The sequence below is a fragment of the Ascaphus truei genome, chromosome 4, assembly GCF_040206685.1.
Source record: "Ascaphus truei isolate aAscTru1 chromosome 4, aAscTru1.hap1, whole genome shotgun sequence".
Taxonomy (NCBI): domain Eukaryota; kingdom Metazoa; phylum Chordata; class Amphibia; order Anura; family Ascaphidae; genus Ascaphus; species Ascaphus truei.
Genome location: NC_134486.1, coordinates 258,797,347 through 258,810,636, shown reverse-complemented (window position 1 = coordinate 258,810,636; position 13,290 = coordinate 258,797,347). Strand labels below are relative to the sequence as shown.

At 44.2% G+C, this 13,290-nt stretch overlaps 1 protein-coding gene across 1 annotated transcript in view; it reads right to left on the bottom strand.

The window, feature by feature from the left end:
* The window catches only part of RPS12 (ribosomal protein S12), a 248,085-nt gene that overhangs the window by 234,184 nt on the left and 611 nt on the right, over positions 1-13,290 (bottom strand). The gene's annotated exons all lie outside the window — the stretch shown is intronic.

The following is a 13,290-nucleotide window of genomic DNA, read 5'->3' as shown; positions in this document are numbered from 1 at the left end:
CCAATGAGAAACAGGTGAATGCTGAGGAGAAGCAGCAAGTTCTGCAGAAAGAAAGTGTCCAGACTGCTAACAAAGTAAAAATGCAGCAGGAGCATTTGAGTACCCAGTGAGTCCCCAGAGAGCAACAGGAGGAGTTGAAGGCCACACTGAGTATAACCAGAGCCTTGCTGGAGGAGGAGCTTAGAGGCCAGGTAACTCTGTATGAGAGGGAGCACAAGGCGGTCCAGAAACTGAAGCAAGAGCTAGAGGATCAGAGACACTGCTTCATCCCCAACAGTCAGTATACTCAGTGGAAAGACACCTGGAAAATGCAAGCTGCTGGGACCCTAGTGAAGGAATTGGCAGAGCTCCAAAATGTAATGAAGGATGCGTGGAAGCAAGCTCAGAGCAAGCATAATGAAGAGATGAAGTCCCTGAGAGGAGAATTGCAGGATGAACTCAAGAAACAGTGGTCTCTCGTTGAGGAGTGGAACTTGTAGCAAAGCCTAGAAGTGGAAGCGCTAAAGCTGGCAGCTGAACACACATCCCAGAAACTTACAGCTCTGCAGGCACAGATCACTGAGCTCAATATACAGCTTGCCAAAAAGGAAGAGAGGGAGGTGTCCGTCGGTCAAATGGCCGGTCTGACATTGAGCTATGAGGCCAAAATGGCTGATGCGTGCAATTTTCTGGACCAGACAGCCAGTGAGAGGGCTGGGCTGCTGCTGGCTGGAGCTGGACAAGGTACGGGATGAACACCGGCAGCTGTAGATCAGAAATAAAGAAAACAGATTTAAGCCTTGATCTGAGTCAGCTTGGGAGATATGGAATTGCGACTAAACTCCAAAGAAGCTACACTGGCAACTGCATTGAGTGGGAAAAGAAGTGCAGAAGGACAGCTTCAAGAGCTGAAAACTCAAATAGCTGGTCTTAAATGCACTTTAAATTATACCACGAAACAGCACGAGACTCGAACAGTAGAAATAGATTCCGGACATCAGACAGAATTCAAAAGCAAGCTGGCAGAGACTTTGCAAGACCTGAGAAAGTGTTACAAGGTTACAATTTAGTGCTAAATTGGAGTCTGAAAAGATGAAGTTGGAGAAAGAGATTCCAAAGTTGGTCACAAAAGGAGACCATGGAAATTGAACTCAATTCCCTCACTGATTTTTATGAAGAGCCTGGTGGACCAGTTGCTGGTTCCTGTACCATCACTGTGAGGACAAGTAGTTTGCCCATCAACAAACCTCCAGAGGTAGGTCACCCCGAGTCTATCTTTGACCACGGTCTCCCTGAAAAGCCTAGAGGATCGTCCGGAGAATGCTCCTGTGAGGGGGGAGTAGTGTCAGAGTCTTCCTAGACATCCTGCTCCCAGCCACAGTTCTCTTGTCTGTTTACCGGGTGTGCTGCTGTTTCTGTCTGCTCTGAGGTTCTCCTATTTATCTATTTCCTCTTGTTGCTCCTGTCCTCTGTCCATATAGTTTCCTGTTCCTCCCTTGCCTTTGTTTTGTGTCCAGACTCCTTATGCCCATGCCCGTGCTTCTGTTTATGCATTTGAATTTGCAATGCATATTGAGTTTTTAAAAAAATATTTAGCAAAGCTAATCTCACCTGGCCACAGTAACTCATAGCCCTCAGTACATATTATTACTTTGTGCTTGAAGTTCTTTCAAGGTTCAATAAAGTTGATATCCCTTGGAGATATGGAAATAGACTGTGACAGTGCCATCAGCTTGTTTAGGTCACGCTTCTAAAGTTTATGGCCAGAGTAGCAGAGGTTGTGGGATTTAATCCTGTTAGGTCTGATCCAGTACATCATTCTAGTCACTAGGTGCCTTAAGCTTAAGCTTGTCAACTCAGTATAGTTGTTATGGAGAGACTTTTAGGAAGTATGGGATCATGTGATGCATTTAAATATACATTGCTTATCCATAAGCATATCTCCCAGGGTACCTCAGGTTTGCGCCTTTTTCAGCACAGACATCTCCCGCTAACTTATTTGGAGGGAGGTTTGATGGGATATATATACAACTGGAGACACTACTAAATTGGAAGTTACTCCTCCTCCTCTTACTTTTTAGTACTCAATCCGCAGACAGGTTTTGGTGTGCAGATCGGATTGGGTCGGGTACATCTGTGGATCAGATTTTGACAGGTTCACACATCTCTAACTATAGTCATATTGCCAGCGGTGAAACAGTGATAATGGGCTTTTTACTGCAGCAATATATCTGCAATCATTTTATACGGGTGTATTTATTTATTTATAAAATATTTGACCAGGAAGTAATACATTGAGAGTTACCTCTCGTTTTCAAGTATGTCCTGGGCACAGAGTTAGGACAAATAATACATGGTTACAAATACAGTTACATAAATGAACAGGGTATACATTATATACAAGACATTGCATGCACAGTTAAAGAAAATATATATTATGGGCGAATGAAACAGTTACAGACCAGATTAAAATGTGAGACAGCCTTAGATTTGAAAGAACTTAAACTGGTGGTGGATGTGAGAGTCTCTGGTAGGTTGTTTCAGTTTTGGGGTGCACGGTAAGAGAAGGAGGAACGGCCGGATACTTTGTTGAGCCTTGGGACCATGAACAGTCTTTTGGAGTCTGATAAGGGCTGCATGTGGTAGGAGTGAGGAGCTTGTTCAGATAGCTGGGTAGCTTGCCCATAAAGAATTTAAAGGCAAGACAGGAAAGCTGAACTTTGCGCCTAGACTCTAGTGATGACCAATCTAGTTCTTTGAGCATTTCGCAGTGATGTGTGTTGTAGTTGCATTGGAGAACAAAACGACAAATTGAATTGTAGAGGGTGTCAAGTTTGCTAAGGTGGGTTTGAGGTGCCGTGCCATATACTATGTCTCCATAGTCAATAATTGGCATTAGCATCTGCTGTGCGATACCCTTTCTGACCAGGAGACTTAGGGAGGATTTGTTCCTGTAAAGTACCCCTAGTTTGGCATAGGTCTTGGTTGTCAGGGTATCAATGTGCATTCCGAATGTTAAGTGGGAGTCAAACCATAAGCCCAGGTATTTAAAACTAGTGACAGGGGTTAGGGTGGTGTGGTGTTAGCGTTGGTTCTAATCTGGAGCTCAGTCGCTGGAAGCTTTAAAAATGTAGTCTTGGTCCCAAACGCCATTGTTACAGTCTTGTTAGTGTTTAAAAACAGTTTGTTTTGGGAAATCCAGTTTTCCCCTGGAAATGCAATGGAGATCAACAACACATGATAGTACAAATTACCTGAAAAAAACAATATCTACACAAACCCAAGTAAACACAGAAAAAAGAGCAACAATGAAAATATAATGAATGAATACCCTAAATGCTGTGTAGCCAGAAGGTGGTGGCTAAACCCTGGCAGTTATAATAAAGAGCCAGAGAAATACAGAAAATAAATGTCTAAAATGTGCAGAGGTGGGGTCCCCTCAAAGTCTGAAATGTAAACAATGAGTCAGCAGCGAAAACAATGGAGAAAAAAACATGAGAAAATGACTCCCTAATGCCAAAGTTAGGGGTTACTGATATAAGCTATGGCAAACAAAAATGATAGTGTCCAAAAGGCTACCGTGGAGCAAGGAAATGTCCAGATACTTGCTATGACGCTGCACAAGACATCCAGAGGAGAAGGGGAGTCCAAGACAGAGGTAAGTAAGAGGCAATGAATGCCCCCGGGATCCCGCTCACTGTTAGCATAAGGCAGCGATCATACAGCAGTCACAGAACCGGACAAAACAGCTTCAGCAGTAAAGCTCCAAACAAGGAGATGGTCAGCACGGTGCAGCAGTGGGACACAGGAAAGTGAGTGGTATAGATACTCCGACGGCCGAAGCCTTACGGCGAAACGTATGCATTCTTGTAACTTTTTGCATTTGTCTTTGTCCCAGTATTATGGCTTTGCCCTCTGTCATACTTAGTGAATTGCTCAGCTTAACTCATTAGTGTTCTTATAGTGGAAGCTCTTAACTTTCTGTTAGCACTGGCAGTTTATTTGTTAGTGGATTTTTTGTGATTCTATTGACACTGGCAGTGTTGCATTATTCCCCCTCTTTCCTTGTATGTCCATATCCTTGGTTTGATTTTAACATTCTCTCTCATATGTTATAAATAAAATTAAATTTCAGTAGAGGTTGAGTGCTCTAAGTAGGGATCTTTTGTATTTGTATGTCATGTTGCCCCATTCCCTCATAGCACCCCTCTAGTACGTTAAAATATAATTGAATATTTGCTGAGAGAGGACTATTCTCCCCTTACTAATACAATGTACGGTTTTGCAAATATAATATTGCCTTAATGATTGTTTCAAGAAGTGTGGCATCCCAGAACTGAACGTGGGGAAGGGACATAAATCCCTAATGCATATATTGTATTTTCAGGTTCCACTTGCGTTTCACATTTAGCAGCCAATTAAATGCTTCCTCTAAATGCTGCATTTTAGGGTGTATTTAGTAATCTTTCAACTGGAAAACTAATAAAATGGCAAAGACGACAATTTTCTTTATCAAAGGGAAGGAATATTATGTAATTGTAACTTTTAATTTAATAAATAGGGTTCTGCTTCATAGTTAGGAGATTTTGATAAACAATCCAGATAGCAAAATAATCAGCCCATAAAAGAACTAAACTAAAACTAACAAACAAAACTTTGCAAGGTTTTCCATGATAGTTTTGTGTGGTGTCATCCCCTTTTGCATTATACTACAGTAGAGCATACAGTACTGTATAAGAAGAGACCTAGCCCACAATCATGGTTTTTGTTTGTAGTTGTTGATGGGATGAAGAGGCAATAATACATTGGGATCTTACAACGGGCATCATCTATGGAAGCTCTGGAAAGTGTTAAACAACATTTCTTTGGGTTCACTGTATGCCATTTAAAAGGTTAGTAGTAATGCACAGTATTGCTTTATATTACAATTTCCCTATTATTGTTGATGATTACTGTAGATGGACGTTCACAGAGGTACACAATTGGAGACTTTATAAGGTGAAATTATAATTGGCTTTATTGTGCCTTTTCCTTTTCATCAGGAAATCATCCAAACACAGGGGGGGGGGGGGGGGAACACAGCTTCCATTCACTTGGGAGTATTTCTAGTGAAATCCTATGCAATTAGTTCACATCTCCATTAGTTAAGCATGTCTCGCAGCCCCAAAACATATAGCATGAAAATAAGCAGATATAAGCAGTCTCTTAAGAATAAAAGTCTTATCTGTTTCTTGAAGGGAAAATCTTCCCACTTCCTGGTTCAGCTTCAGGTGTAGTAGTTTTCCCTGTGTCTTGAAATCAGCTCTGCTGTGCAGAGCTCAAGACCGGTCAGCTCCAAAGGTCAGCTCTCAGTCAGAGCTAAAGAGAGTCACTTCCTGTCTCAAAGGCAGGCTTTTGTAAGCAATCAGGCAGGTGGTGTTTAGTAATTAACTACCACACTGCTAGATTAAAGGCACATTACTGAACAGGAATAAGTCCCTGTTACATACCTCCCCTGTTTGTGGGAAGCTCGGGCTTACCACGGCCAGAGCCCATCCTTCCACTCTCATTCTAGATATCTTTCTGTGACTTGAATGAGAGTGGATGGAGGAAGAGAACCCTCTGTCCCGCTGGGATTGGAGCCCTTTCTCCAATTTATTTTTGTCTCCTCCCGAAGGTGCTTGAGTTCAGCACTCCTCAGTCGCTCGAGGAGGACTTTTTCCACGTAAAGTCTTTTTATCGCGTGCGCGGTCATGAGATTTCTGTTGCGTCGGGCACTCCGCTTTTTGTAGACAAAGTGTATGGCAACAGTTGTAGAGCAGATAGGACTAGCCCTTAGAGTTTTCTGCTCTTGACGCGGTCTTTCTGCAGTTTCTCCACACCACGGAGTCGCCAGTTCAGTTTCTTTGGGACTGAGTTGCACCTCCACCTCCTTTTCCAGAGAACTTCCTATTTTTTCAGCTTCCTCAGCTAAGGATTCTTCTGGCTTTGATTCTGCACTCCTACCTCTGTTTGTTGCCTGTTGGGCAGCTGTAGGTTTGGCTAGTGCTTTCTTAGGTGGCTCAAACTTCGTAATTTTGTTTAGAAGTTGCTTGGAGTCCCCAACTCTCACTGTACCCTTGTGCTCACGGGCATTAGTTAATGTGGGATACTGGTGCTTGGGCAGAGCCAATACCTTTTTCCGTATTGGAGGAATCTGTAAGTTACTGGCCTGCAGAGTCTCAACCTGTTTGAGTGCGTCTTGCAAGTCTCTTCTCAGGGAATCTATCTGCGCACTTTGCTTTATCTGAGTCTGTATCAGAGTCTCCTTCATATTCTGAAGCTCTGTAATTTTTGTCGTCAAGGTTGCCGCTGCGTCTGTTTTCTCCTTGGTGTACTGACTCAAGGGAATGGAACAGTCTCTCTGTCTCTCCAGCTCTTGCTCCAGTTTCTGAGCCTTCTCATGCTCCCTCTCATACAGAGTCACCTGGTATCGAAGCTCCGCTTCCAATGATGCTCTGAAGACATGCAGCGTGGCCTTTAGCTCCTCATACTGCTCTGTGGGGACGTACTGGGTATTCAGACGTTCCTGCAGCGCTTGTACCTCTTTAGCAGCCTGCAGTTTTTCTTCCTGTAGTGTTTGCTGCTTCTCCTCAGCATACTGGAGGTGTGTACACAGACCTTGCAGTTGGTTCTGCAGTCGGTGCTCTGCTTCAAACTTTTCCTTGACTTCTTCTGTCAACTGAAAATTTTCTTCTTTCAGTTTTAAGTTTTCTCTTTTTAATCTTGAATTTTCTCTTTTTTCAGTCTCTGTATTCTTCAGGGCTTCTTTGCAGTCCTCCTTCCATTTACGCACATCTGCTTTGAGAATGACACTCTCCTGGCGTGAGACTTCCTTCTCTAGGTTGAGGGTCTGAAGCTCCTTCTGAGAGACTTTGAGATCTGTATCAAGATTACCAATAGTTTCTTTGGCAATGTCCAGCTCATCAGTGAGACTGTGTAGTTCCTTTCTGGAAACTTCCAGGTCTGTGCGGCAGCTGTTGGTCTCATGATGTGAGGCATCAAGTGCTCTGCGGAGTGTCTGAACCTCTTTCTGAGATACGTCCACTTCTATCCGGACACTGTTGACCTCCTGTTGTGAGGCATTCAGCTCTATACGAAGAGTGTGAACCTCTTGCTGGAAGACTGTCATCTGCTTCAGTGCCTCCTCATACTTCCGCTTTAGCGTAGCCACCATTTTATCAGATTGGCTCTGCTTTTCATCCATGGCGGAAATAGTAGCCTTTGCAGTATCTAGCTCAGTCTTGAGATCGTCCAATTCTGTCCTGGCTAAAGAGTAAATTGTGAGCACATCTTTTTGTAGCCTCACGTTATTTTTCTGTAGCTCTGTGTAACCATCTTCCTTTTGTTTCAATTGTTCACAGAGCATCTCAAAGTCATGCCTGACATTTTTCAGGGCATCTTCAGGGCTGGTCAAGGGATCGTCACTCACTGGTTCCGGCTCCACTTCCCTGGGATGGTTGGTTGAGGGTTCCTCACTGTTGGCACCGGACAGACACTTCTATGGGGTACACGACTTCTATGGGGTACACGACTTCTGCCTTGGGCGGGACTTCTGCCTTCTGCGGCGGGACGAATTCTCCATTTTCTCTAGGCTGCAGGGCAACTCGGTCCCCCTTTTCCTCCACAAGATCTGCGGACGTGTCTGTTCCTTCCACGGTAAGTGAAGAACCGCTTTTCTTTTTCCGCCTTTTTGATTTGGATGACACCGTCCCTTCAGGGATATTGGGGTCTCCATCTTCATTTGAAATTTTAGCAGCTTCATTATATACGCCAGGCTTTTCTTGCAGTTGCTTTAGCTGACAGAAATATTGGGTGATCTGCTGCTCCCGCTCTGTCTCCTGTTGATCATATTCGTCATCAAAGGGAGCGGTCTTTTCTGTTCGTGCCGAGTTCAGGCACCCCCACCATTCTTGGGGTGTTTTGTGGGTGTGACTCGGTTCGGGTTCCCCTTAAGAGATGTCTACCTCTTTATTGGACTGGAAGGGCCACTCTTCCGTGGGGTAGGGTTCATTACAGGAACACTGCATCTTGTCCTCCATTTTTAGGCTGTCATGTGTAATTTTCTTCCTGACCTCAGGAGGCACTATTGCAGCTGTTGCCACTGTATTTGCTAGAACCCCCCTTTGTGGTAGTCCCACAGATGGGCATATTTTGCTTGTAGAGGTCGTAGCTCTCACAGGCATCTCTGTAGACTTTTCTTTCTTGGGTAATTTTTTTTTTTTTCAATATCAGCAGTACTGTGCATGCATTTTCTTTTATCAGGTATTCAAGTTGTGCAGTTGCTAGGTAAAAAAGTCTATTTGCTATACACCATTTACTCTGGAGGTGTGTGACTGAAATAGTTAACAGCACTGTAATTTCAAAAGGCAGTTCATCATAATAATTTGATGAATAAACCCCCAAAGACAACCCCCAAATACAGTACATAAATGGTTAGAATTGCTGTGCACTTTAAATGTTACAACATTGTACAGTATTTGTAAATAAATGTTTTTGTACTGACTCCACCAATAAAAGAACATGTTGAATTGCCTCACATTGTTTCCATTTGCTCATTTGACAGTGTAACAAATGTAGAGGCTTGCTGCACTGTTTTTTTACTGCCTGGTCGCGCAATTGGCGTAGGAACTACGGCAATTGGCGTGGGAACTAGGTCAATTGGCGTGGGAACTTCTGTTCTAGGGCACCTAAAAATAAAATTCATTTTGCCCCTAGATGTTAGGAACCCCCTCACTTGACCCCAACAGGGTCCGAGCAGTAATGGCGGCGAAAAAGGGTCACGCCGGCGAGGAGGGTCCTACCATTGAGCGTAATGGCGGAGAAAGCTTTGAACCGGCTAAGTCAGAATAAGCAGAAACCTGGAACCCACAACTCCGGTTCTGTTCGACCCAGAGGGCTCCGATTGGTCACCATGTAATCCTAGTTGCGGCAGGATTGCATGGCAAATTGTGACCCTCTCGTGGAAACAGAACGGAGTCAGGGTGATGTTAAAGTTCAGGTTTCTGCCATTGACTTGCATGGCAGAAAAAAAGCCACTTTGGTAATGTGCTTTTAAACTGTCTTTTGGTACCTCCGGTTCCGGGGGTCGTGCAAGGCTGATATTTTGCCACTATTGCAAGGGTCCTCCCGCATGAGGACCAGGCAAATTTCAACCCGCTCAGACCCACAGAACGGATTATGTTACATTATATTTACTGTATATACAGGATTTATATATTTTTATTTTAAAGATATTAAAGAATGTACTGTATTGTATTTAAAACATGTGACTGTAAACCATAGTGACTGACAAATATTTTCACACCCTGATGAAATACAGTATCAGTGTACTCTCAATTCTCACAGTGCTTTGCACATCAGATTTACATTTCAAATTTGAGAGGGGATTTTCCAAAGCATTACCGTTCAAACAACAGGCCTCTAAGGGTTGGGGGAGGGGGGTGGTGTGATTAGACGCAGGCGTACTGAGTGTTTGTAGCTCGGCTATGGGCGGATTAAGAACACAATGGCAATATGCAGAAGGTTAACGACCCAGTGGAGAGAGGGGGTTGGTAGGATAGGGTGACTCAGCCGATTGACGCTTGGCTAGGGAGGGATTAAAAACTCTGGAGGTGTGTGGCTGAAATAGTTAACAGCACTGTAATTTCAAAAGGCAGTTCATCATAATAATTTGATGAATAAACCCCCAAAGACAACCCCCAAATACAGTACATAAAAAGCAAGTCACTTTAACTCCCTGTGCCCCATGCACCAAAAATGTTTTGTGGCAGAAGAATTTAATAAAGGCTGCAGTATGTATTATTGTGTGTTGATGGTTAGAATTGCTGTGCACTTTAAATGTTACAACATTGTACAGTATTTGTAAATAAATGTTTTTGTACTGACTCCACCAATAAAAGAACATGTTGAATTGCCTCACATTGTTTCCATTTGCTCATTTGACAGTGTAACAAATGTAGAGGCTTGCTGCACTGTTTTTTTACTGCCTGGTCGTGCAATTGGCGTAGGAACTACGGCAATTGGCGTGGGAACTAGGTCAATTGGCGTGGGAACTTCTGTTCTAGGGCACCTAAAAATAAAATTCATTTTGCCCCTAGATGTTAGGAACCCCCTCACTTGACCCCAACAGGGTCCGAGCAGTAATGGCGGCGAAAAAGGGTCACGCCGGCGAGGAGGGTCCTACCATTGAGCGTAATGGCGGAGAAAGCTTTGAACCGGCTAAGTCAGAATGAGCAGAGACCTGGAACCCACAACTCCGGTTCTGTTCGACCTAGAGGGCTCAGATTCGGTCACCATGTAGTCCTAGTTGCGGCAGGATTGCATGGCAAATTGCGAACCTCTCGTGGCAACAGAACGGAATCAGGGTGATGTTAAAGTTCAGGTTTCTGCCATTGACTTGCATGGCAGAAAAAAAGCCACTTTGGTAATGTGCTTTTAAACTGTCTTTTGGTACCTCCGGTTCCGGGGGTCGTGCAAGGCTGATATTTTGCCACTGTGGCAAGGGTCCTCCCGCATGAGGACCAGGTAAATTTCAACCCGCTCAGACCCACAGAATGGGTTATTTTACATTATATTCGCGCAATTGGCTTGGGAACTACTTAGGGCCGCGGTCAAGTTCACGGGCAATTGGCGTGGGAACTTCTGTTCTAGGGCACCTAGGAATAAAATTCATTATGCCCATAGATGTTAGGCACTGTATACCACTGTACAGTATACTGTAGAAGACACATAATGACACGATACTGAACATGTAGAATAAATGCATAGTTTTATTTATTCGGGATTATTACACAGTATACTGTATGGCCGGAAAACATCAGCATACAGTACAATATTATCCATCGAAATCCCCCTATTAGCCGTTTTCTTTTCTGATGAAAAACAAAAAGAAAAGTTTTAATGTACAGTAATGGTCAGCCCCCTAAAGAAGTACCCAGCCAGCCCCACCAAAATAATACGGCAACTCACCATTGAATTTCCCATTCAGCTGGCGCCGGCGCCGGTCCACTGCCAGTCCAGCTTTCTTCATCATCCACGTCGACAGTTTGCAGCGGGACTAGTCCACTTGTAGTCAGCTGGTGAGGCTGGAAATCGCTTAGGTACATGCAAGCTTCATCAAAACTGCACGCCAAATCTGACTCAGGCTCAGGCTCAGGGTTGTCACTGACAGTGGGACCATCATTGGAAGCCGGTGCTGGTGCTGGTGCATTGCTTGGCAGCGACTGTCGCTTCTTAGTTGGTTTTAACATGACCCTTCGCCATTTGCCGCCTCCATGATCATAGATACGGGAAAAATCCGGTGACACACACCAATACCCCCCAACAAATTGGGGCTCAATACGGTAAAAACAGGGGTAGCTACATAACCTTTTCCTTACTGCACGCTTCCACGTATGAGGAGTTGGCGAAAATTTGTAAAAGTCATAGTTTTCGATAAAATACTGATAAATTTGAGCAACTGTTGCCATCTTATCATATGTTGCATTAATCGCGGCCCATATTAAATACGCGTAACTTCTGTCAGGTTTTTGGAAAGCGGGCTGCACTTGAACACTCATGGTGGGTCTCTGCAGAATAGTGTAACACAAACTGAAACTGGTCTTTGTCTTTCTTTAATATGAAAAGCCTAAATTGATACATTTTGGCAACTCTTCCTTCAGTCTCAAGGCCAAGGCCAAGTTACAATGGCACACTGTGGTACAGTATCTTTTTTAAATGAAACACCTGCAAGCCGACACATTACTGATTCGGCGCATTACAATTCATGAATTTCTGCCATCTGGCGGACACGCGAAGCATTGCAGCCTATTTAAATCTGAACCATTATCAATAAACCCATCAACCGCGCGTCAGCCGGGCATGACCCCTGGCTGGGAATGCAAAAGGAGTGCGGCATGCTCCAGGTGAACAGCGTGGCATTCCAGGAACAAGCCAGGTAAAAGCCGGTGATTTGTAAGAATAAAAGCTGCCGCAACAGTAGTTCTATTTAGGTGTAGCCATGCTGTAAAATGGACTACAGTCATCCCTCCTGCTGGCAGTAAGGCCTGGTAAGTTATGGGAATGCCAGCAGTAATTATGGAGGTTTGCCCTCATACTCTGGTGAGGTGCCCTATGTATGGATGGGAGTGGCCACATACTCTGAATCCATAATTAGTGATGTCAGAGTTGTGCCTGCCCCCAGAGGATACATAAGGCACAGCACTGCTAAAAAGTTAGAGTTGGTTGTAGTAGTTGGAGTAAGGAGCAAGTCTGAGTACAGACTTGAGTGGAGGCAGCTCACTAGACTGTGACCAGGGACCTGGCACAGGGAATATCTCCCTGAGGGGAGATAGGGAATCCACCAGATTGGGAAGACATACCTTTCAGAGGGCAGTGCAGTGAGCATGAGCGGCTGAGCACAACCACTGTGAGGGGCAGCTGGCCCACCTCACTTCAATAAAGATGACCTTGTTCAATCATACCCTCGTGTGTAAGTGTGGAATGATTACACAGAGGGGTGCACCACAGAGGAGTTCCTCACCAGGACCATCCACAAGCGGACGCTGGGATCCGGATGAGGTGGAGGCGCTGAACTGGAACTATGTAGGACTCAAGTACACTACCTCAGCTGCCTGTCTGGGTTGGCAATCCCCACACATCATCATGCGGGAGACTCAGGAGTCCTGTTGCCAACAGGTGCACCACCAGACACTACACTGTAATGGGGACTGGTTAGACCACAGGGGCCAATATGAGATTGGGTGGGTCAGGCTAGGCCACAAAATCCGTTACATAGGTACAAACATACAGTATTCCAATTGTCTGTCTATCCTGATATCCTCCCCTGCTGTGTATTTAGTTCTATTTAGGTAAAAACATATTCCAATTGTCTGTCTGTAAATCATCCCCCTAGTGTCTTAATTTAATTCAGCTTTCACACTTGTGCAAGGCAAGGCAAGGCAACACCCACCTTAGAAAAACCATTTGCTTTAACTACCCTCACATGTGCTAATTAAGTTTGTTGTGCCAACCAGGTGACTTTCTAAAAGTATATAAGTAAACTCCTAACAGCCATTGCTGCTAGCAGCCATGCTTTAAGCAGATATGCTTTTAAGTAGAAATGTTTCAAGTAGAATATGAAGTTTAAAAAGGAAGTTCAAAAAGAAGTGGAAAAGTGGACATCACCTACTGCTTCTGATTCCTGCTTTTGATCTACGTTGGAAAAGAGGATATCATCTATCAAAGACTGCACATCTCAACACTTAACTATTGCTGTGATGCCGCCTTTATTTTTTATATTTGCTGCAACCT